At 40.4% G+C, this 24,182-nt stretch overlaps 1 long non-coding RNA gene across 2 annotated transcripts; it reads left to right on the top strand.

The window, feature by feature from the left end:
• The first annotated feature begins 13,463 nt into the window (after positions 1–13,463).
• LOC116314113 lies at positions 13,464–23,722 on the top strand. 2 transcript variants are annotated; one of them, XR_004198999.2, is made up of 5 exons: positions 13,464–15,793; positions 18,621–18,773; positions 20,081–20,185; positions 21,588–21,656; positions 21,998–23,722. It is a non-coding gene; the product is annotated as an uncharacterized LOC116314113 (long non-coding RNA). The 2 variants fall into 2 exon arrangements; XR_004199000.2 differs by having other exon boundaries at positions 18,621–18,846.
• The last annotated feature ends 460 nt before the right edge of the window (positions 23,723–24,182 follow it).

Here is a 24,182-nt window from a genome sequence, read left to right as displayed (position 1 = left end):
GTGACATTTAGCCTAGAAGCCACACATAGTTCAGCTGTGTATGTGCTGTGAGGCCTTATGTCTGGCTAGGATGAGAGGTGTGAGGTGAGCCGAGGTGCCGGAGAGGTCATGACACATACATAGAGTATACAGCAGACACCCACACACTCACACACACACACGTACACACCATAGTAGATTCATTTTAGTAGGTAAAAGTTAAGATGTGTTTTTGCTGCAATTGCAAGTTCTGTCGGCGTACTGTCAGATGGTTACAGGAAGTGCACCTGATGTTCTGGGAGATAAGGCTGCGTTCATGGGGCGACACCGGGATGGAGATGAGACGCAATGTTCTTAAAACTATGTTAAAAGTTAGCAGGAACATTTTGTGGTTTAGGCTGACGTATGTTGTATTGTCTGCTTTGCAAAAGGGGGGGGCTTTGTTGTCTTACCCATATAAAACCTTTGTCTAATTATTGTAAGTTTAGTTCGATCACTGACTTTGCCCAGTGGTGGAACTCCGCGCGTGTGAACAATAAATCTTCGCTTTGATCACATCTTCTGGACCAGAGTGGTTATTTGCTTGTGAGCCCTCCGTACTCCTTTTCTCCAATTTTTGAACCTTAACAACATTCACAACAGAAAGTCACTCAACTGCAGTCACTGCAGTCACTATCAGGTATGTATTGTATTTACTATGGAATCTAATTTAATATTTTAAAGAGGAATAGTTAATGCTGTGAAATTATATAGATTTAATGTTTTTGTCCATACTTTAGTTTACTTTTAATTTTAGCTGACTAAATACTATTCTACTAGCATTTCAAAAGACATATTTTTCTTAAGCTTAATAATTCAGTACCAGTGTAGTATGGAAGGCCACAAGTGCCATAATTAATTAAATACTTAATTAAAGTACAGTGGTGTGAAAAACCCACATGGGTCTGTGTGAAAGTGATTGCCCCCTTGAGGTAATAACAGGTTGGGCCACCCCCGGCAGCAACAACTGCAACAAGCGCTTGCGATAACTCTCAATGAGTCTCTTACAGTGCCCACTGTTCTTTGCAGAATTATTGCAATTCAGCCACACTGGAGGGTTTTGAGTGTGAACCACATTTTTAAGTTCAAGCCACAGCATCTCAGTTGAATTCAGGTCAGGACTTTTACTAGGCCACTGCAAGTCTTCAATTCGTTTTTCTTGAACCATTCAGAGGCGGACTTGCTGGTGTATTTGGATCATTGTCCTGCCACAGAACATGAAGTGCACTTCAGCATGAGGTCACGAATAGATGGTCGGGCATTCTCCTTCAGGAATTTATTGTAGATGGCAGAATTCATGGCTCCATTTACCACCTCGAGTCTTCTAGTTTCTGAGGCAGCAACACAGCTCCAGAACGTCACATTACCACCACAATATTTTACTGTTGGTATCATGTTCCTTTTCTGAAATGCTGTGTTACTTTTACACCAGATGTAATGAAACACACATCATCCCAAAAAAATCAATTTCTGTCTTGTCAGTCCACAGAGTATTTTTCCAAAAGTAGTGCGGACCGCCAAGATGTGTTCTAGAAAAACTGAGTTGAGCATTTTTGTTCCTTTTGCTCAGCAGTTGTTTTGGTCTTGAAACTCTGCCATGCAGGCGATTTTTGCCCAAACCTTTGGTGGAGTCATGAACACTGCTCTTAACTGAGGCAATTGAGGCCTGGAATTCTTTGGATGCTTTCTTTTTTGACAGCTTGGATGATGAGATCTCAGTTGCTTTTTTTCTTAGTTGATCCTAAATTTCCTTGGATTGCTGGCTTTTGAGTAGCTTTTGGTTGACTCCACCTGATGAAGATGACAGGTCTGTTCTTGATAGAGAACAGGCGTGGCTAGAGAAATTGATTGAGGTTTGGAATTTCTTTTCTCTTTTTCACACCATTGTATATGCATGGCGTGGTTTCTAGATTTGTAAAATATATAGTGCTGAGGTGGCAACTTGAAAGAACAGAAGCTTACAAATAGTATCTTCACAAATAGTAGTGTTTATGTGGGAATTTTTTAGTGGGGAAATTTCTTCCACTACGTGAAGTATAAATATCACTGACATGTCCGAGGATGTCAGGTCAGGGATAATACCGACATCATTTTCTGATTCACAGTGTATGTCTTTGTTTTAGAATCAGAAGGATGCAGATGGAACCAGTTCTCTTCCCTGTCAGCACCGTGGGAATGGGAAGCCATACCGTTGTGATCAGTGTGGAAGATCTTTCACCAAAGAAGTCTGCAAACACATCAGCACATGCATACTGGACACAAAGTGCACTACTGCAAGCAATGTGGGAGAGCTTTCCCATCACCTAGTTCAATAAAACGTCACGAAGACCTCCACAGTAAACTTAAAAGGCACGACTGAGTCATTTTTCACCTCTTTAAATATTAAAGTGGTGGTAGTGTGACCGAAACTTCTCAGCATCAGCTTATCAAACGTCACAAATGTGACGGAATGTGTTGTGAGACTGGCGTGCAGTTTGCGCTGTAAAGGTGGGCTTGTTGCCTGCTTGTCTATTTAACAGTGATGAAAATGATATTAAATAAATCTCTTAGTGTGTTAATACAGGTGGCTACGGACCTGGACCAACTGCCCACCACAAGCACAGCGGCCAGAGCAAAATTATAGTAATGGGAACCACACCCAGCAAGAATCAGCAGCTGTGGAAGAGACAGCAGCGAGGAGAGAATTAGAGGAGAAATTAAGAGAAGCTTTAACACATAAAATTGGGGCCAACAGACTTGTGGAGGTTGGGAAGGCGTCCGGAGCATCGCAACAAAAGGTGAAACAAAAACACACACAAGCAGAGAAATGTGAGAGAAAGGCACCTTTTAAGAAAACGCCTTGTTGGAGAAAAAGTTAAGATTAACCCGCCTACAAATGCACACAAATGCAATGAAAAAACAGCTTACAGTCATGAACATGTGAAGATTTTCCAGCAAGGTTAAAGCAGCAAAAATTTACACCTGTTGTTAAATGATGAATTTTATCCATTACTAACAAATAAACTCTCTGGGTTGCAGGACAACAACTTAACTTCAAAAAGAAAGACACTGGTATGACCAACCAGTGATGAAATAACAAATTTAGTGGTTAAGAGTCAAATTGTGAGATGTTTTCTGATGATTGAACAACACAAGTGACTTACTGAAGGAAGGAAAATTCTCTTTTGTGAGTTTAAACATGATCTTAAGAATTTAAATATCTACCTGTGTTGTCCTATCAACTTGGTGGGCTATGAGTTAATTATATCGTGAGAAAAAAAAAAAAAAACCTGGACTTCTACTCTCCTCTCTACCATCTTCGACGTAACCCTGACCAAACGCTGCAGCAGCTGGACCCATAACAACAACCTGAAAATGTCAACAGTGCTGCAGGAAAGCGATCTCATGCAGCAGGGACGGAGAGCGTTAAACCCAAGGTCCGTTTCACTGAAAGGGGGAGATTTCCAGACAGTTTCAGCTGACGAGACGCCCGTTAAGCCCGGATGAAAAGTGAGGTCATTAACACTGTGCAGGACAGTGATGGACCAACACGAATGATCGGGCAGTGAAAAGGGCGTGCCAGAGACAGGAGGAGCAAGTGAGGTCAGAAGGCACCTCAGAATGGACAAAAACACAGACGAAGATGTAGGTTTCACCTGCGGTGAACATGGACACTGGAGAAAAGGACTGCCCCAATTGGGGTCAGAACCAGGACAGACTGAACTTTGAACAGCAGCAATGGTGGCAAGCGAACTGAAAAGGAGGAGGGCAGGACCCCAGGGCACGCTTCAGGCCGTGGTTTACCCAAAACACCAGAACATGAAAGTGATAAACCAGTGATTCTTGAGATAAGGGACAAAACAGGTTTTAATTTTCTAAAATATATTTTTTGATTTTTCAAAAACATATTTATATATAATTGTTACACAAAGTTTTGGCTGTCTCACCATGTTTTGGTACAATCTCCCAGGTGTAACATTTTTTAATAATTTATGTTTTTGCTGGAGAAGTGCAAGGTTTTTGTCAACACCGTCAGACACAAAGAAATGCAAAAATATATATTTTAAATTAAATTGTTTCAGCTATTTTGACTATTAGCAGCTTCTCTATTCTATTCTTTATGCACATATGTTTTCAAAGTAATTATACCACATTTAAAAGTAAGATTGTTTTGGCTTTTTATTATTAGAGTTACAGTCATACATATTTTCAGAAGCTTGTATTTAATCTGTATAAGAAACAATCATATTAAGCAGAATGCAAATTACACGTTTATTGAGAAAATTACGTATTTTTATAATTTGGAAGATCATGAGGGAGGAAAATATATGGTTCTCCAAAAGAGAAAAATAAACAAAAACTCCATATCATGGAGTTGACAAGGTGCTGACGGTGGTGACACATATCTGACAGTGTTGACACACTAGTAGAAAACAAGATATTATTTCTTTCAAAATGACCATTAAACCTTAACAATCTTTGTAATATCAGAAGACACATCATAACAATTCTGTTTTTGCACATGTCAAGTTCTACATCTTAATAGTTCAGCAGCAAGTAGCTGCCTGCTACTCCTTGATTCCTAAAGTACTCTGTGGTTGTGTGTTTAGACCCTGCTGTACTTTCTCTCCTTATGTTTCTCTGTGCTTTCTTCCAAAACCTTCTCTTCTGCCTTTTTTCTCTTTCTTTCAGATCACTGATGTTCTTTATTTTTCTCTTTTTCACTCTTTCTCCATCTTTCCCTTTCCTTTATGAGACACTCTTTCTTCAACTCAGGCTGGCTGTTAATTTTTCTCTCCTTCTTTTTTGATCATCCCTGTTCCTTCTCTTTCATTCCTCTGACAGGTTCCCCTTTGCTATTCTAGCCTGAAATGTACCATTTTGTAATTACTATAGTTTTTCTGAACCTGATGCTTTTTTACAGATTAAGGATGAATATTCACAACACAATTATGCATTAAGCAATAGAGATGCTATCCGGTCTTTAAGTCTGATGTCATTAGCCGTTTCCAGGTCCAAACTCCGCTGCAGATCCCAAAGTCAAAGGAACTCTGCGGCATCACTGAGAGTTACAAACTGTCCAAGTTCTTTCATCTTTAATAAAATGATCAGTGTGGCTGCTCTACCAGGTGTGACATCCAGGCATACATGAAAACAGAATATATGACATTTAACAGAGTTATAAGTTAGATTGCTTGTTTCCACCTCAACATGATATACCAGCTCTGCTATCACTTCCAACATAAATGAAGACAGAAAACTAAACAGCAGTGACTATTGTCAGGTTACTGAAGTTGGGCTAGCTGGTATATTGTGATGTGCTACATGATCGCTAGCGACACAGCTATGTTAGCATAATATAAACACAGTGAAGCTGGAGGATGAATGCTAACTTTTTTCCACTTGATAAAAGTTAACGTGAGGGTTCCCGATGGTTAGGCTGACAGTGATCACTGACTGTTTTTAGGGGCTTGTTTAGATGTAATAGAACAAGATAAAAAGCATTAAAACATTTTAACAGCACAACAGCCTTAATAAACACCGAGTAGTTTAGGCCCGGAAGCAGGATTCATACATCATCCATTAAAGACCACCTCTCGGGGCACAGCTAGCTCAGTAGATGCCACATGATCGGAAGGTTGGGCATTCAAATCCAACGAACAGCGCATATCCTGGATTTGTAGCTGCCCACTGCATCACTGAGTGAATGGGTTAAATGCAGAGGACTAAGCATTTTCCTACAGGATTAATAAAGTATACATAAACAATGAGATTCAAGATGAGGCAAATTTGATAATATTTGACAGATCTGTAAAGCAGAAATATCAGTAAAATACACAGGAAGTAATATATCTGAAATATTAGTTAAAAAAATAACTTAATATAAATATAGCACACTTTTGTGGCATTTGTCAACACCATTAGAAAAAGGGTCAACACCGTCAGACAAAAATCCTGATGGTGTTGACAAAATACCCTACTTTCTCTCATAACACATGTTTTTCTGACAGAAGCCATCTTGGTTTTCATCAGCTGCTTATGGCTTCTACAATCTACCTAAATTACGCTCTTTTTACAAAAAAAAATAATTAAATCTTGGATTACATCGACTTTGGTGTTGAGGCACTATGGTTGTGACTAGAGATGGACCGATCCGATATTACGTATCGGTATCGGTCCAATACTGACCTAAATTACTGGATATCGGTGAGAAATTAAAAATATAATCCGATCCATTAAATATAAAAAAAACCCACCTCACAAAACTTGCCACACAGCTTAACTCGGCTCATAACCGTAGCACGTCGGAGCAGTGTGCGTCACGTGATAGAGCGGCTGTGTGTATTTGTAGCCTCGCTACCAAACCAGCATTTCATCTCTGAGGAAGTTATGCCAGAGAGAAGTAAAGCAAATGTGTAAGTTTATCTCTGAATGTTTGTAAAGCATTCCCACGTTAAGTTTAACAACCAGTGTTGGGTAAGTTACTTTAAATTAGTAACTTAGTTACATTACTAGTTACTTCTCTAAAAAAGTAACTCAGTTACTTCAAGTTACTCGTTACTTTCAAAGTAACTAGTTACTAGGGAAAGTAACTTTGGTTTTACTCAGAATTCTCTTGTTAATGTGTTGCTTCTGTAACTGGATACCCAGCAAGATTGCCAGTCTTCTAGCTTGCTTACTTGCCACAAGTGCACTGTGCCACCTACCAACAGAAAGGAAAAATAATGTGCACATTTCCACGAGAGAAATCACGCCTGGACCGACGTTGACCGCCGCCATGATTCTAGCCTGCTTTTTACATCTAACACAAAACTGCAGTCGTGGTGCTTTTGATTGTACTCAGAACTTGGAGATTCTGCCTTCTGAATAGGAAGATGTAGGTAACACCAGACTGCAGATGAGCTGCATACAGAGCTGGACTGGGACAAAAAAAAAAATCGACCGGGCATTTTGACTAGAGACCGCCCACCATTATAGGAAAAATCATAAAGCCTTTGAATGAAAACAAACACTGTTGTGACAGTGATGTACACTGTTCTGATGGTATATATGTATCAATCTATCAATTGTTTGTTGTAAGACTCAGATAATTATTTTTTAAAAGCGAGACATTTTAAATGAGAATAATAAAGAAAAGTATTTCCTTGTCCCCCCTTTCCTGTTAATGCCCTACCTGGCCCCTGGCAAAACTTTGCTAGACCCGCCCCTGCACAGTTACCAGCTGTCAGCTACATAGAAAAGGATCCTGGTGTTATTTGTCTCTCAGAAACCGTTCATAACTTCCCTTCAACTCATTCATGTCACCTAAAAGGTAAACCTGTTTCTCCATCACCTGTTCAGCTCTGATGATTCAGTAAGGACATCTCCTGGTTTCATCTTCATGTTTCCCTCTCACCAGATAACCAAACCGATATCATGACCAGCAGCTTTACAGCTGTGGCTCCAGCAAACATCAGCTGATACTAGAAATTAATATTAAATAAATTCTAACAACAGCTGATCAAGCTTAAATGTGCTGCTGTTGTTTAACGCGACATCCGCTGGTTTCCTCTTTCTGGCGCAAAGTGGGCGATAAATAAACAAGAGAAAAGCCGATCAGCTGATCATTGATCAGTTTCGTGATTGAAGTAGAAACGGAGAGAATGAGAGAAGAAGAGGCAGCTGTGCAGCTTCAGCTTTGTGTCTTTTTCATTGTAGCTGAAGTCTGGGACAAACTGTGCTCCTTTTCACCTCAGTACGAAACGCGTAATATTTTCTCTGAATACGAGACGATTCTGTTTTTTACGGGACGGTTGGCAACTCTAATAATTAACCGTATGAACAAAATAAAGTTCAACATCAGTAACATAGCACCCACCCAGCTGTATACAGTAGAAACTCCGTCATGCTAGCTAGCACGCAGTACGAAAATGTCAGCATAAGGAAAATAAACTCCACCTAAACTTGGTTTATATCTGACTCCGATAGACTGCAGGACATAACTTCTTACCTGAAGTTCAGTTCACCTGACACGCGGACCGGCGGCCGCTTCGGGTCTCTCCTCTTGCCTCCCTTTTCCTTCATCCACCTGCTGGCTTCCACCACTTGCTAATGTTATTGAATCTGTGGAAGCTCCGCGATATCCACCACACGAAGTAACGAGTAACGAGCCTATCTAAATCCCAGTAACGAGTAACGCGTTCCTGGTTTTGGCATAATAACTAGTTACCGTGCTCGTTACCACAATAATAACGTAGTTACTGTAACGCGTTACTTAATAACGCGTTAGTCCCAACACTGTTAACAACCGATACATGGAGCGACTGCCTCTCTCTCCCTCACCTTCCTGCGGCTACTTCAATCATGAAACTGCTTAATGATCAGCTGATCGGCTTTTCTGTCGGCTTTCTGTCGGCTTTTCTGAAAGAGGAGACCAGCGGATAAACAACGGCAGCACGTTTAAGCGTGATAAGCTGTTGTTAGAATGTATTTAATATTACTTTCTACACCAGGATCCTTTTCTACGTAGCTCACAGCTGGTAACTGTGCAGGGGCGGATCTAGCAAAGTTTAGCCAGGGGGGCCGATAGGGCATGAACAGGGAAAAGGGGGCACAAAGACATACTTTTCTTTCTTATTCTCATTTAAAATGTCTAGCTTTTAATAAATAATTATCTGAATCTTACACCCAAAGTTTTAATCTGATGTAAAATGTATAGAAGTCCATTACTGTATATAGTAACTGTTAATTCTAATATACCCTAGTAAGCTAGTACTTTTTCCTTTGGGAAGGTACGATCTGTGCAGTCTGCAATTCTGTTGAAGAAAGATGTTCAATCTATTTAATTATTCTTGAAAATAATTTAATTCTGTGCATTTTTTTTCACCCTGCATCAAATTAAAGTTGATTACATCGATTAAGCATCATGAGGTGGAGAGTGGGGGGTGGTTCCCTATTTTTTTTTGCTGGGAGTTTGCAACCCTATTAGTTAGGTTGCTTAATATTTCTGCTAAGTACTCTTTAAAATACCAGAATAGGGAGGATTAGGTTTATTAGATTGATCAGTATTGCTGAACTATAAAATATTTTGGGTGCAGTGTATTTTTTACATACAGGTATAACAGAATAGCTTTAATGTTGTTGTTTATTTAAACTTGAGTATGAACTTATACAAAATGCAGCAAGATATATAAAAAAAACAGTTTTATTGATTAAAAAACGCACTATATCGGATTCATATCGGTATCGGCAGATATCCAAATTTATGATATCGGTATCGGACATAAAAAAGTGGTATCGTGCCATCTCTAGTTGTGACACAGAATTTTATCAGAAAGGTATGCAATAAATGAAATAAAAATTAAAAAAATTATCAAAGCAGTGACCTTATGGCATGTGTATCAAACAGGAAGTGGTAAAGGGGTCCTCAGAGTGTAAGCTATCCACAATAATTCCTGATTTTTTTGTACTTTTAAAAACATCTGATGGTGTTGACAAAAACTCTGGACACGAGTTTAATCACTTAAAAAATATGTAAAAATAAATTTTCAATTGCATATTTGGATATTATATAAGGTATTGACTTAAATACTTAGTGACGAGAGCCATGATGTTTAATTTTACATTACTTTTAATGTTTTTTTCTGTATTTTAATATTATCACACCAGCTTCTGGACAATGGATTTTTAAGGTACTGGTAATGTATTGTACCATTTAAAATAAATGTATATGTATAAAAAATGCAAAATCATCTTTTGTTGTATAAAAATTGCCTTGGTTTGTCTTTTAGGCAGTTGGGTTAACACTTGTATGCATATTTTTAACCACAAAATTGGGTTTTATCTGCCGGACATGTTTTGTCCCTTATCTCAAGAATCACTGAAACACACAAAAATACACAAACATACACATCTACACACACTGACTCAGAATGAAGAGAAACACACACATGAACAGACGTGCACTCGTTGATTGAGTGAGAAATGACACACACATCTAAGTCGAAATGCTGATTCACTGAGAGGTGATCCACACACATGCACACGCTTGTGCAATGAAGAGTGATGCACACACACACACATGCTGATGCAATGAAGAATGCTTTGCTAACAAATGCTTATGCTGATACGCAAAATGCTGCACACAAACATCCCCTTTTTTTTATCCAAATATCATCCAAATATAGAATTTGTTATAAGAAGCCATTGATTACTTAAAATGTGTTTTATGTCACCCAGAGGGCATTTATGTAGATTTAAGGGACAAGGTCTAAAACAGTTTGGTTATGAAAACAATGTCTGTGCGTGATGTCTGTTTACGGCTCAAGGCCTCGACTGAATTGTTTGCTGTGCTTCACACAGCCTGATGAGGAGCAGTGGTACAGAGTGAAAATGATGAACTAACGGTCTAAGTTTTATTTCAGAGCACCGCATTTGCTGTAATTGAGATTTAAATGAAGGAGGAACAAAAGTTGCTATGGCACCTGAGGTTCTTATCCCATACAATATTGTCCCGGGAGGAAGCAAAACTTTTCTGTGAATTTCTGGTTGATTTTTGGGTTTTGCTTAGTACTAGGTTGATTTTATCAGTGAGGTTTGGGTTGTTTTCTTTCTCTAAGAGAGAGAAAGATGGTTTTGCTTGGACATGTCTGCAACAGGCCCTAGTAGTGTTATTATATTAGTATTTTATTGGTTACTTTTGTTTTTGTTACAGTGCACTGAGATAAGAACATCTGAGAGGTGTGATCCACCGGTGGTGATATTTTGATATTTTGTGAGTTCATGATTTAACAATCAGCTCTTTAAACCAGGCCTGAAAAATTGAAATCTAAAGTGTCATGAAATATTCTTACCGAAAATAGTTGTAAAGTGTGTTTCTCCATGATTATAATGGGCTTTGGCGAAATTCACTTATATGGGACATTGATCACATGAGATGGTTCTGAGTCTAAAAGAATTGCAGCGAGTCAATCCAGTTCAAAAGACAAGGAATAGTTTCCTTTAAAATGATGACGTCATCTTGCTGGTGATGGATGCTCGAATAGGTTGCGCGTGAGACTCCATTATCAGCAACATTTGGTATGAATGTGTGTGAATGAATGCAAGTGACTGGACTGTGATGGACTGACTTAATACTGAGACAAAGACTGCACCAACTTTAGGATTAGTAAGCGTCGACAAACAATTCACCCAGCCTGTAAGAGGAGGGTGGACACTTTGTTTTGTGTTGTTTTTGCAGCAGCAGGAGGATAAGACAGACCAGAGGGGGAGACTGTAGCTTCACATGAGAGTGTGGAACTGCAGACTTAACCCTTTGGTTGCTAGTTTTGAGTTACTGATGTTTGTATTTTTTTTTTTTTTTTTTTTTTTTTTTGTCTGTCCCATTTGGTTCTTAAGCCGTCAGAATTGTTGTCTGAAGACCAACAAGGATACCAAATGGATTTATTTTGCCAAATGGATCATCATGGCATTGCCGTATTGGTCCATTTGATCAAACTTTGTTGTTATTATTTATTTTATTTTCAGTTGTTACAGATGGGACAGACATGACTGGGGGATAGGAAAGGGAGAAAGAAAGAGAGGAAGGAAAAGAAAAACAGAAGGGAAAAGGGACAGTGAGAAAGGGCACTTACAAAGACAAAGAGAAAGAAAAAAAAAAAATCTCCTGGATCACCTGTTGAGAGAAAAGAAGAAGAGAAGACAAAAAAAAACCAAACAAAACAAAGCAACATACTAAACACAACACCATCACGTTAATCTAGCTGAGTGTGAACAGCAGTAAATACTAAATATTGAAAGTTGTTGTGCAGCACGCAGGACAGACAGCGCACAATGTGCTTTGAAGTAGCAGCTAAGAAAGGTGTAGTTTATGTCTCACGAACAGTGAACACCCGTGTGCACACCTGTGTGGATCACGCGCTTGTATACAAAAAGGTTTTCCCATGTAACGGTCTGCTAGAGGGTGTGGAGGCCCATAGCCCCGTCCCCAGGGCATGAAGCAGGCATGGAGGAGATCCAGGCTCCAGACATCCAGAGGACCCAGAGTGCGAGAGCCCAAGGAGTACCACCGGAGGGGCATCCGTGCCACCTTCCTGGGAAGGGCTGAGGAGATCCCCAGACGAGGGGTCACCCAGTAGCCACGGAGCAGAAGCCAGAGGGGGCTGCACCGGCGTGCCCGCCGGCTCTGCCGGCAGCCAGCTGTGCCAGAGTGAACCGAGTTGCAGGCCCCGAGGCCGGAGGCCCGAGGGCCCCCTTTGCCCCGGAAGAGGCCTGACCGAGCGACAGGCATCGGGCCCCGCCAAGTAGCCACCGGGAGTGAGCGGTGCATACCTGGCGCCCAGCCCGGACACCAAGAACCACCAATGCACCAACCCCTGAGGGCATCAGTTACCAGCAGGGAGTGTGGTGAGGGGAGATAGGCCTCCACACTTGGAGGGCCTGGGAGTACCAGGAGGTGGAGTCTAAGACCCGACCTGACATATAGACACAGACAAACAGGCACACACAGACATAAACATGCTTTCCCACCCTCATGCACACATATACAAACACTCAGCACTCACCCAACGTAGGGATAGACATACATAGACATGTACACACAATCATACTCCCCAAACATACTCTGTGCCCTGGGTCCAGGTACCCTCGCCCCCAGAGGGGGGAAAGCGGCACCAGACCCAAGAGATGTGACCCTTTCCCCGGGGTGGAGGCAAGCAGACCGCCCCAGGCTCCGCAGCAGCAGGGATGCCAATCGGACAGCCAACACCTCCTCCCAGCCCCCGCCCGATGGCTAGTAGAGAACGGGGGTGTGTGAAGACCCCATACCTCCCTCCTCCCGCTCATGTGTAGTGTTGCTGCGTGTTGTTCTAAAGTGCATTTAAAACAAGGGAGGGCATGGTGCTGCTGCCAGAGAGCAGCAGGTGTTAGCACGGCCCCTCCCGAGAACCCTCAATGTCTACATGGATTTAAAATTGAGAGGTGGGCACCGGCGCCAGAGGTAGGGTTGAATACACAGACCGTCCTCTGGACGCCGTTAACGTGATCACCCTCAAGGCCCTATATATATATATATATATGTGTGTATGTGTTATGAGAGTGTGAATAATGTGGATGTCTAAGTTGTGAAATAAAATTGAGGCACAGGTGGCCAGAAGGGGACAGAGGGGGGGGAATGCCTCCCCTGCACCCTGGTGACACACCCGCACCCCAAGGCCCTACCTGTGTGGGTGGGTGTGGTGGAGCGGGAAGAGGGAGGCAGCCGGGGATGGGGAGGAAAGAAGGAGGGCAAGATGCCTCCTTAGGGCCAGCTCCCCGGCTGACCCCAGTAGGCACCCCGTCCCCTAGTACCCACCAAGGCAAGGGAGCCCAGGCCCATCCCGATCGGGGCCCACAGCAGCAGCACCGCTAAGCCCCACAGGACCTGGGGAAGCCCACCCCACCCCACCGCAGAGGAAACTATACCCACCCCAACATTCAATCATCTCCAGACTACACAAGACAACAGACACCCAGGTTAGGTTTATTCTCCACCTCTCCTGTGTCTCTCCCCCACCTGCAGAGTGGACTTCTGCAAGGATGGAACAACCTCCCTGCCAGTTGAAGAGTCCCCCAGTTAGGTCGATGCACCAGAGGCACCCTGCGCCAGGGCTGAGCCCCCAAACTGATGTTTGTATTAAGAAAATTGTGTTTTATTGGCTGTGTTTGATTAAGGTATCACTTATATTGTTGGGAATGTCAAATGCTACAGTGGAGAACGCGTTTGATTTTACTCATGACTGGAATATGTTACTAATAACCATAGCAGGCCACTGTGAAAGCCAATTAACTTTTACAGAGGAGAAAGCCAAAAACTTTAACAATATCTATGAATAGCAGGGGAATGGTAGACTTGTCACAATAAAAATAGAGATATGTAATAACAAACACTGGTCCACGTGATTTAGGTTCTCCCTTGAAATAGTCAGTAATTTAAAAAGTAGAGTATAACCGACAGGGGCATCTGATAGGATGTGGTACTGCACAAGAACAAGAGCAAGCTAAAGAAAGAGAAAACTATTGTGTTTAGTTTTGATAAATTCGAATTATAATGTACCATTACACTCAGAGGATCAATATGAAATCAAATGTATGCAAATTTTGTATGAAGTACATGGCTGATAATTGTTCAGTCCTGAGCTTTTGTTTTTACAGCACCGACTTGACCACACCAACAGTTTTACGCCACCAAAGGAGGGTAATTGCAAATATTTGAGGGAAGAATATCACAGAAAGTGGGAAAGGTAAGCCCCGATGGGGGTGATAACACCATTAATTCCACTTTTGGTCAAATTCTTAAAATTTGACACCAAACATGAAAAATTCTTCAAACATTTAGAGACAGAACGGAGTTCTGGATAAACATAATTTGGCAAACCACATAAGGATGGAGGGTTTGAATCTATAATATTTTGAAATAATACTCAATATAATGCTGACTATGTTGATTATGTTTATTCTAGTATGGAAGGGTTGGCTAATCTGACCAGGAAATGTAATAAACAGGAATGTCAGAACAGTCAGCGTTAACGTCACCTTTGACAGTCCAGACTAGGATGGCGTTGGACATCCTCAGGGTGGAAAAGGGCTGGTGTGACCAAGATGTGGTTCCTCGGCCACTTTGGCTGTGAGATCATCATTTGGGTTAAACAACAATCTATAGTAATGTTTTGCACTGTTTCTTTATGTACAAAGTTTCTGGAAAGACCCAAACTATGTACAAACTGAGATTTTCCTGTGGACTACAGATTCTCCCGAAGTCACTTTTAAGTCGGCAGAACAGATACAGAGGGAAGGGAGCAAGGGCTTGAAGGAAATACATTATTCTAATTGGATTCCAGCTGTTGGTTATCTTACTCCTTCTCGAAATATTTGTTGCCTGTTTGGACAAATATTTGTAGGTTTTGAAGAATCCTGTATTTGTGTGATTGAAAACACAATGCAATCTTTTTTAGAGGCTGTGGGTAAAACAATGTGTGTTGAGTCCAGACTCTGTGACGCACTAAGCAGACGAAACGTTAGCACTTCCTGTGACGATGAATAAGATGTTTGATATTCTTGAAAGTTTTCTTACTTGTCCTTTTCCATTTCCCAGAAAGAAACTGTCCACTGGAATTTCTTGTGTTTATTTAATGTATTGATTGATTTATTGTGCATGAGTGTATTATTGTCTTTTTGTTCCACGTGTTTTGGCACTGATTTATGGTTGTATTTTCACATCTGTCGTTTCAAAGTTTCAAAGAAAAAGTTTGGGTCTCCAAAACCTGGAAATTCTACTTTTAATTTTGTAAAAGAAAAGAAAAACAATTCTACAACAATTCTGGGACTCTCGGCCATTTGACCTTAGAACTGAAGAAGCTTCTCGGATGAGAGGTGAAACGTCTTCAAGCAACTCAAGGAAGTCCAGACGCTTTTCTTTGCAAACCCCTTTGACTAATTCTACAAAGTTTTGTTAGGCGTCTGACAGATCATTTTTCTCTCTCTCTGATGTAACAAATGGAAAGTTCTCTTAACGTCAGCATACCTGTTCTCAGTGGCACAGACTGAGGCCTATCAGAGGAGGAGACTTGGCTGATTTCCACATTGAAATTCTACCTTCTGTACAAGCACTGTGGGAGCGACATTGAGTAAAAGATAATCTGGCAAAGGATCAAGAATCTCAAGTGTCAACAAACCAGTTTTTTCTTAGTTGAGCAGAGCTGATGGCAGTGAAACACTGAAACATTTCTGATTTCGCTTTGTGATGTCGGAGGAGAAGCTGAAGTCCAGACAACACCAGAGGGTAAGTTGACTTGCTGCAGTCCAGATCACAATAAGGCCGAAAGAAGCAGGTTTTGTTATTTTTATTGCATGTTTTACTGAGGCTGGATTATCAGCAAAACTTCAGATTCTAGAAGGGCCGAGAAGCTCTGAGCTCACGAGTAAGTGTCAGTTATTTTTGGATAATCTGTCAGTACAAATCTACAACGTCATAGTATGTGAATATCATGTGTGTCAAGGAGAAGCAATAGAGAGAAAAACACGTAGAAAACAGGAACACTGCATTGTGTGAGAAATGACCTGATGCAGAGCCCCGTACAACAAAGCACTTTTAACAACCCAGGGTTTGTTTTCCCTATTACGCCTCACTGACTGTAACTTATCCTCGTGTGTTACATGACTGTGGATTCCAGCTCAATACACCAGCTGAGGGCTATGAGTGCATTCACAATACAGAGACAGTGTTGGCAGCAGGTTCCCTGTTTCAGGGCCATATATTAAGTGGACAAGAAACAGGAAAAAATATGAGAAATAAAGCTCATCTTAAAAATCTGTTTTTCTTGTTAGTTTTTATCCATTAAAGACAAAAACTTCAGGCTTGTTTTCAAAAATTCAGGTCTGCTTATTATCTTTGCACTAAGACCTTTAAGAACAGTGATGCTATTTTCCAAACATTGATTAGTTGGGACCTGTCTAGGTGTAGCTTGGACTTGCTCAGGCTGCACAAGAGACAACTCAAAAATCGAAAGTAGGGGCTGACCTCTCTCCAGACAGAATCCCACTATATCTCTGCATGACAAATCTCCAGACTAGAGCTTTAATTTGGTTATTCTTCCTTATGAAACAAGTAGTGGTTTGGTCTTTAAGTGTTAGGAAATAGTAAAGAAGATCAAACAAAGTTGTGAACAGCTGTCAGGCTTGGATTGGATTTCAAAGATATTTGGGATTTTTTATGTGTGTCATGTGTGTCAGAATGAGATCTCAGATTACTAGTAAAACAAAGTGCTCCCAATATTCAGATCTGTGCACTACGTGGGGACAGTATCTTCTTATCTTTCTAATCCCCACATCCAGCTTCGCAGCACAGGCCTCTGCTTGATCAGCTCTGTTATTTATTTAACTCAGCCTGAAGTGGAGGAAATGCAACATTACAGCAGTTCAGAAAATATTCCCCACCAAGTTGACCCATCGTGCATGTTTTATATTACTATTGTTTATTTCTTCAAAACTAAAGTCAGTCAGGTCTGACCTTTTGTTTCCCACACAGAATGATGGACACTGGAACACCTGCAAATGTTTCCTTAAGCGTTTTATGTGCATTGTGGAATATATATAAAAAGTGCTTTAGAGTGGAAAATTTCAAACAGTAGAGGATACGATTACTAAAGCTGGACAAACACAGAGAATTTACATAAAGTCTGAATGACAAAGGAAAAAAAGCCAGGCGTGCTTATTTGTTTAGCGCTTTTTATGTGTTACGTGAGCCGTGGTGGAGAAAGAGCTCCGTTTGCTTGAGTAACCAAACACAGTACAACAAAGTGCAGGCATGCAAAGTACTGGCCTGTAGATAAGAATAAAATGTGCTTCAAGTGTTACAGTGTAAGCATCTTTGTTTATAATATAAAGTGATTAATATTATTACCATAATAAAAATAATATAAGGGCAATAAATAAGTGGCATTACAAGTCTACAAAATGTTTTGGGTTTTTGTGTTTAGAAGCGATTTAAAGGATGTTGTTGATGACTTAAGCTTTTATATTTAACCCTTAAACAACCAGAAGGACCGACCTGATGATCTAAGACCATTTGAGCGATAGTGGTGTAACAGAAATGCTACCATGTATACAGGGATTCAGTCTGAGAGCTGGGCTTTGTTAATAACTTAATCAGTGATTTGTGTTTTTGACGCATTTTAGTTAATTCATCTCATGATTAAATTAAACCAATGTTAGAAGACTTCTCAAACACAAGAGGAAACTGTTGGCATAACTTCAAACATCATTTTACACAAAAAATGTGTAAATATATATCTGATTTAACAATCAGGGGGTCATATGATGGTTGGGTTTTACTTTGTATGTATTATTGAAGGGTATACCTTACAATATAAAGCACCTTGTGGTGACTGATGTTGACATGGGTACGCTGCCAAAATCTTGGAAGTTTCTGCATGAATGCATCACTAAAACAATCGGCGCTCAGGTTCACTGTACAAATGTTAAAAAAGGAAAACGGCCTCTTAAATGTTAAATCCTCTGCACCGGGTTAATGTGTTCTTGTGTGGCATGTTTGCATGACATCATCCAGGAAGGTAAAAAAAAAAACCTTCTGAGTCTGTTATTGTAGGATTGAGAGTAGTGAAGTCTTTGTGTTACTATTTATAGAGATGTGACTGAATACCAGTCTTCAAATACCAGATCAGTTTAAGCACACAGACTTACAAACTGTGTAAGCAAGTGATAAAAGATTTTAAAAAATTATTATGTTGTTATTAAAATGTTATTATCATTAAAATATAAAATATTATTATATTATTAGTATTAAGTATTCATAATATTATTATAAAATATTAATCGCTACAGAAAATAGATAAACAAAAGACAACTTTTCTTTAATTGAAATTGTTTATATGAACAGTTAATGGGACATTTTGCACATATCCACATACTGAGGAGGCAGTGATCCAATGATATTATGTGATTAACATCATCAGTGCAGATCATATGCTTGTAATGATGTGTTTCCACGCTGTGGTATTCTTACTGATTTAAATCATGTGCCTGGCCCTCTGCCAGTGAGCCACAGTTTTACTGAACGCACCTTTCTTTGTCTCGCTGATCTCGTTCAGGTTTTCTGGCCGTGCCAAAATGAGGCCCTGTGATGGATGCCATCTTGGAAGCATCACAGATCAGCACATACCTGAGACTGGAGCGACCAGCTGCTCTAGTTTCACAGAGCGCCTCATCAGTGCAGACTTCAGCCATCACCACAAACCTACAAAGTGAGACCCATGTAACAACTTACATGGGTGGCTGTAGCTCAGGTGGCAGAGCAGGTCAGCCACTAATCAAAAGGTTGGTGGTTCGATCCCAGGCTGTCTCCTGGCTGCATGCCAAATATCCTTGGGCAAGATACTAACCCCATGTTTGCCTACTGGTGGTGGTCAGAGGGCCCGGTGGCGCCAGTGTCCGGCAGCCTCGCCTCTGTCAGTGCGCCCCAGGGCAGCTGTGGCTACAATGTAGCTTGCCATCACCAGTGTGTGAATGTCTGTGTGAATGGGTGAATGACTGAATGTAGTGTAGAGCGCTTTGGGGTCCTTAGGGACTGAGTAAAGCGCTATACAATGCAGGCCATTTAATGTTACTGTAACAAGCTTATTGTTCCATGTGTGCTTCCTTAAGGGTGGACTAAGGAGCTCGGGCAACTCAACTTCTTTGAGTTGCCCGAGATTCACAGAATTTACAGAAAATGTTACATTTTTGTGATTTATATTGTTATCGGACGATAGATGTCTTAATATCGAGATATGAGATTTTGGTCATGTTGCACAGTCCTAGTTGGAGATAGTTTGAAAGATGAACATAGTGAGAGTAAAAGTGCATGAGTGCAAAAGGGCTAAAAGTGTAAATCTGAATTCATATGCCAAACATACTTCAATAATTACGGTATTTATTCACATGACTGGTTGGTATTTAAACAAAAATCCACTATAAGATAAATAAGGATTATTATGAGCTGTGAATCATGCAAAGCCACCCTGATCCATCTCAGAATAAAAACACCCTTAAGGAATATGTCTGTGAAGGTTCTCAGTCATCCAGATCATCGTATACTACGGAGCTTGGAAAGAAAAGCGTCTGGACTTCTTTGAATTGCTTAAGCAACTCAAAGAAGCAACTCAAAGACGTCCAGGCGCTTTTCTTATCGATATAAATCACAAAAATGTAACATTTTCTGTAAATTCTGTGAATCTTGGGCAGCTCGACTTCCGTGAAGTGTTTCCAGCTGGGCGTCATGGACCTAGAGTCGAGTGTTTTAACTGATGCATGAAACTATACATTTTTAGACATAGGTTGTAACAGCCGCCGTAACAGCGTAAAATGAAATGATAGACGTTTTTATATCATCATCTGATATATATCATTATATTGAACAGCCCTATCTCCAACTGTTTACAGATTGAGGCATGGCTGCCATTAAAAAATGTATAATTTTAAAGAAATGAGGCACACTTCTTCTTTACTTGTCCCGCAGCTACACTACATTTGTCTCTTTAAACTGAACTGACAGACTGACCCTGTCTTTCAGTGATAACCTTCAGATTGATGCGGCGGAGTTTTCCACGATTCTTTATCTGCTGATGAATCACAACCAGGACCCGTTAAACTTTAAATTGGAGAATAAAATCATCAAGTAAGCTTGATTACATATAAATACGCAGTGAAAAGCAGCTCCTATGCTTAAAGCCCTTTCCCTGAGAGTTTCCTGATTATCTTCGATCTGACTGTACTCCTCTTTGATTGTCTCCCTGGTCTCGATGCATTCACGTGGCTTCAATGTGCCCCGTTTGTGTATAAAGTCTGGTCTTCCCTCACCTATTTTTAGATCATCTGTTATTTCTCTCTCTGCGTCTACCTCACATCACCTTATTTGGCCTGCATCTGCATCCTCCCCTTAAGTCCTCTCTCTTACTCTAATATTAAAAACTAGAAGTAGGGAAAAAACATCTGACCTGACATGTGCACTACTCTTGTACAACCTGACATCCAAAATGTATGAAATGAAAAAGTAAAATGTTTTTTTGGCCTAAAATCATATGCGTTGTTTACACACAAACATTTAGCAGAGATATTCGCATTTAAATTAAAGAAACTGCTTCAGGAGCCTCAGTAAGAAGCTCAACATGTTTGATTCAGCAGTTACCCCAAGGCTCGAACTGACCCACAGACTGTTTGCTTTCCAAGTGAATTTGTTAACCACTACACCCGACGGACATTTACAAACAAATTTTTTAAACTTTGTTACGACCAGAAATCACAAATGATCTGCCACTACATAACTACGCTGCATACATATTAATACATCTTAACTTTTATTACTTCAAGTACCTTCATTCTGTGTTTTACTCAGGATAAGATTTTATGTTAGTCATCTGCCTCCATTTCACCCTTTCTTTACCATCCTCGTTTGTCACACCAGCCCACTGTCCTCCTTTACGACCTTCATCCATGAGGTTTTACTCCTTTCCTGGCAGCTCCATCTTCAGCATGCTTTGGCCAGTATATTCACTTTCCATCTTCTGCACATGTGCAAACCATCTCAGCCCCGCCTCTCTAATTTTTTCTTTGTTTCTCACTCATTTCTAATCCTGTCCATCCTCTTTCCTTTTTGTTAGTACCTCCATCTGTAAAATACACATCATAGCAGACCGTACTACCATCTTGTAAACCTTCCCTTGCACTGTTGCTGCTTCCTTATTTTACAAATGACCCCTAACACTCATCTTTACTTGCTTCACCCTCCCCACGCTCTCTTCTTCACCTCTCTTGTTCATTGTTTGATGCTTTGAATGATGACCCCAGGTATTCACTCATCAACTTTCAATATCCTTGCTTCATGCATCATCAACTTTCTGCTCCCCTCTGTCACTTGACTTTTATTATTTTAAATATTTCACAATAGCAATCACATATTAGCCATCTTTACTTTTATTTGTACTTCTGCAAGTGAGATGAGCTGATGGTTTGTGTTTTTGTAGCCTTGCTCCGTTGAGAGTTCATAAACACTTGGCTTCTTTTTTAAAATTTCTTTTTAGAAATGCTTGCATGAGAACCAACAGTAAGGGACTGGACGTAAAATTCTAGACTCCACCCTCAGCATTAAAGTAAGATACCTTTTCTTTGATCAGTTTTTACCGTATTCCTTATACCAGGGGTCCCCAATCTCAGTCCACGAGGGCCGGTGTCCCTGCAGGTTTTAGATGTGTCCTTGATCCATCACAGCTGATTTAAATGGATAAATTACCTTCTCAACATGTCTTGAAGTTCTCCAGAGGCCTGGTAATGAGCTAATCATGTGATTCAGGTGTGTTGACCCAGGGTGAGATCTAAAACCTGCAGGGACACCGGCCCTCGTGGACTGAGATTGGGGACCCCTGCCTTATACCATCAGGTTATACAATCATTTTCTTTGGTGACACGTGGATAATGGAAGTATATTCCACAGGTTATGACATTATCAGCCGGAGAATAGTCACGAATCCTAGGAAGGTGTTCCCTCGATGGAAAACCTTGGATCCAAAATGAAGTTATTGGACCACAATTCTTCCAACTCACCTGCATCGAAGTCATGCTAATGATTTCCATTAACAGCTGGCTGCTGTTGGTTACTTTATTTGGAATTCCCAATAAGAATTTTGTTTCCTTCCATATTTTTACCTTTTTGTTTCAATGATGTGATTATTTTTCTTCATAAAGTCTTTTTTCCAGTGAAGAATATCCATTGACTTATACACACACATGATATATACACACACGTTTGCTTACCACAGGAGTGCACAAAGCAAGTTTGGTATAGCCAGTGTGATAGTTGGCTCAAAATAAGCCATAACCGTTCAGTTCTAAAATGTAAAACGTTGACCTAATAGACGCTTTCAACTGCTCCTTTATTTCCACAGAAGTCCCAAAATAGATGGGTCCACATCACTTGGCACAGAATTTATGGTGCAACCTCCCATTTGTCTGGGCTTAAAGTCCACAAACCTGGCTTAATGTTTCATTCACTATGACCTTGAGCAAACAGCCCATTAACTCTCCAGGAAACAATTTACAGAGGTCAAGGCAGACAGATATTTACGCAGGAGCTTATGTTTTTTTTTTTTTTTTTTGCAACCATAACTATCGCCCCCTGGTGGCAAGCAAGAAAAACTATAGGTTTAGGGCACTTTGCATTGGCTTCACCTTTCAGACCTGGAGTTTGAAAAGAGACTAAAGAGGACATTTAAAGCACCAGCTGAGTCTCCATCAGCACAAAAAGAAACTATTGATTGCCCCCACTTCAGTCAGAGACGTCACAGAGAAGCTTGCAGTGAAAGGAAACACTGCAAATACCTGAACTCTGTTACTCATGTGAATTCAGGTGTTAACCTATTTGTTTTGTGAAATTACATACAATTCGTTATGATCTTGGGGGATAAAAATCCTACAAGTAATATTTTTTTTCTCATTTGTGCTCTGTTAGCTGAAATTCCAGCAATAAACACATTTAGCAGGTAATCAGCAGTGATGAAAAGATGCAAGTGTTGCACTCGACAACCCATTAATGTGGCCTTGTGGCACACCCGTATGCTGCCACCATCTTTACATCATCAAACACTTCAAAACAAATGCTGGGCACAAAATTTCAACTGTGGAAATCTAATGTGCATTTTTTGTATCTGTAAAAGTATAGACTGAACTGAAGAAATTATCGACGGTGGGACTGAGTATGTGTGTTGTGCATCACAATGTTTTGTTCAATTTTGATAACACCAGTAAGTTTTTCTTATGGTAGCGTTTTTTAAAAACATTTTTTTTTAACTCTTTCTCTCCTTTGAAATTTGTAATTTTTTAAACCTAAGTAAGCTATGAGAGCAGTTGTATGAGCTGCAGTTTTTGTTTTCTGTTATTCAACTGAATGAAAGAGTTTTTTGATTAAAGTAAGACATGTTTTCAACAGTAGATGAGTCGATGTGGACTTTTAACTGGACTGCTAGGATGAGTCAGGATGTTGGGTTAAATTTGATTTGGAAAATAACTAAAGCTGTCAAATAATGTAAAGGAGTAAAAAAAAATATGGGTTTTATAAAAATAAGGTTCACTATAATCCAGTTTGCATTTGTTCCAGGTTTGCTGTACTGCAACCTTAGAGATCATCATGACTACATTTGACTTGATTCACAGAAAGTCTTAATAAAGGAGGATTTACACCTTTCTTCAACAGGAAGAGGAAATATGTGCAGGCACCAACTACGGACAATGTGACATACATTTAATCTCACTTTATATGATTTCTGTTTCTTTTTCTGTCAAAGACAGAATTATTGATGAACATAATTTAGATAGACGTGTTTGGCAGTTAGCCTCTGATGGTCTGTCTTGGCAGAACGGACCCCAGCTGTGAAAGGGATTAGAGCAGGACCCCCCAGAGCCTAGATCCTGATGGTGGAGATGAAGGTGGTTTATATGGAGCCTGAGTGAAGAGGGGCAAAGAAGAGGAGGGGGTGGGTTGCACAAAGGCGTCTGTAAAGGCCAATGACAGATGCAAGGTTAGATTTAAAGTATGGGGCATGAATGCTGATTGGTCTGGTGAAGGCTGAACTAGACCAGTGATAACACAAAGAGTTTGACAGCGTGGGAAAGTCAGAGTGATA

The sequence above is a fragment of the Oreochromis aureus genome, linkage group 9 (assembly GCF_013358895.1).
Source record: "Oreochromis aureus strain Israel breed Guangdong linkage group 9, ZZ_aureus, whole genome shotgun sequence".
NCBI lineage: Eukaryota > Metazoa > Chordata > Actinopteri > Cichliformes > Cichlidae > Oreochromis > Oreochromis aureus.
This window is presented reverse-complemented; position numbering and strand designations above follow the sequence as displayed.